This window comes from Lactuca serriola, chromosome 5 (assembly GCF_051521515.1).
Source record: "Lactuca serriola cultivar US96UC23 chromosome 5, Lser_US96UC23_V15, whole genome shotgun sequence".
Classification (NCBI taxonomy): Eukaryota; Viridiplantae; Streptophyta; class Magnoliopsida; order Asterales; family Asteraceae; genus Lactuca; species Lactuca serriola.
Genome location: NC_136412.1, coordinates 74851325 through 74853172, shown reverse-complemented (window position 1 = coordinate 74853172; position 1848 = coordinate 74851325). Strand labels below are relative to the sequence as shown.

The window sequence follows — 1848 nt, the reverse complement described above, 5'->3', positions numbered from 1 at the left end:
TGTGATTTAAGTTCATATGGTCTTGTAAAATCAGATAAAACTCCATCTTTGCTTTAAAATTAGGTTAATTTAGTAGTAGATAAATTAATTAGTCAATACCGTTCCTTGAGATCGATACCCGACTTACCCAACTATTCTATAATTTTGACTAGGTACACTGCGTATGTGCAATTAGTTAGTTAAGGTAGTTAGGTTATAAATAATAAAATTAGATGTAGCTAATTGCATGCATCAACTTTAAACGTACAACGATGAAATAAAAAATATTATAAAACTAAACAAAAGATATATCTTAATTACATTATATTTTTGGTCGAATGATGAACCTTATTGAGATATTTACCATCAATTTATACATGAAAACTTATCCGGTCAACAAATGAATAAGTAAAGTTAAACCAATATTCCCTTGATTTCTGCCTATTCTGCCTATTGAATCGGTCAAAAGATTAGATCTGCCATTTTGCACCGCCTAATGCTCCAATAAGGCAATAACTTGTCTTCCACTCACAACCACTAAGTTACATCGACTCTCACTTTCTATCTCTTGAACATTGTGGGTATTTGATTCTGTATACATGAATCGTTTTACGCGAGACGTTATCAGAGTTTTGGAGAAAACGTAGATTAAAGTGAAGGTTCTGAATTATTTGTTCTTCAACTGTTTTCTTTATCAAGTTTTTGTGTGTACATTTTTTGGAATTATTTGGTATTTTCTGAATACAGGGGTTCACTTTTGGAAATATTGAGTTTGAAATATCCCAGGTTCGATTTACAGTCATCCCCATCGTTTGCTACAGTCCCCACCATCATCGATCTTTTAGGCTTCTTTATCCACTCCATCATGTTCTATGTTTTTTCACCTGCTCGAGTTGTCGATATCATGAGCCCCACTACAGTTATAAAATGTTTCTTTGTATAACCATGATATTTAAAGACTACCTTTGATGTTCAGTCTTATATTCATAGATGCTAGCCTACCATGTGCTCGATGAAATGTTTAAGAGAATTAGTTCTTGATGAAACTCGATTGGGTTCTAATTTTCATCTTTTGTTTGGTTTTAGATGGTGTCTGATGCAAGAAAAAATAAGGAAAAAGGCGCTTACCAAATGTGGCGTGTAAGTCTCTTATTTGTAAAGGTTTCTTTTAATTAAGTATAGCCAACTTTAGAAGCTAGAAGTAGTGAATTGGTTCAGTTGACCAGAGATTTTCTTTTTTGCAGAAATGATTTTATTATGAAGATGGGTAAAGAATAAGGTCGGATTTAGATCATAACACCATTGTTCGTTCCAGGTACCACTTAAATATGATGGGAAAAAGCTTGGTGTTGAATCTGTAACAAAATTATTTATTTAGGACATTCCACCAGATATATACAGATATATTGAGGTACTGATATAAGGAATCTCCATTTTCGGGTTTTTACCATTTTGTTATTTGATATTTGAATTTCAGGTAGTTGTGGTTTGCATCACAGTAAATGTGGTTTGATTTTGTGAAATTGGCGCAACAGTTGATGCAGAATTTCAAAATTTACCAATTATATGATTTATCAGTTTATTTGTTCTCTAATGTTTGAAACGAATCTTGGGTTGACCAACTTTAATATTTTGTTCAACAGGGAGGCTGCTAAATTCAGCAAGGTTTATTTAGCCCTTTTTTGAAATCAAATTCGAGTTTATTTTCAAATTTGAGTTTAATAGCTTCGTAAGAATTCCTTTATTAAACTAAGAAGTTTAAAAAGATATGAATTAACGATGTGTATCGTTATCTTGATTAATAATAAGGTCGTTTCATGGCTGCAAAAACATTGGTCAATGGTTCGTAACTAGGGATAATGCTTGTCT

The 1848-nt window shown here is 32.2% G+C and overlaps 1 long non-coding RNA gene across 1 annotated transcript; it reads left to right on the top strand.

Annotated features, from left to right (window-relative positions):
* The first annotated feature begins 384 nt into the window (after positions 1-384).
* Positions 385-1426, top strand: LOC145050473 (uncharacterized). Its single transcript, XR_013683413.1, has 3 exons — positions 385-638; positions 1066-1119; positions 1224-1426. It is a non-coding gene; the product is annotated as an uncharacterized LOC145050473 (long non-coding RNA).
* The last annotated feature ends 422 nt before the right edge of the window (positions 1427-1848 follow it).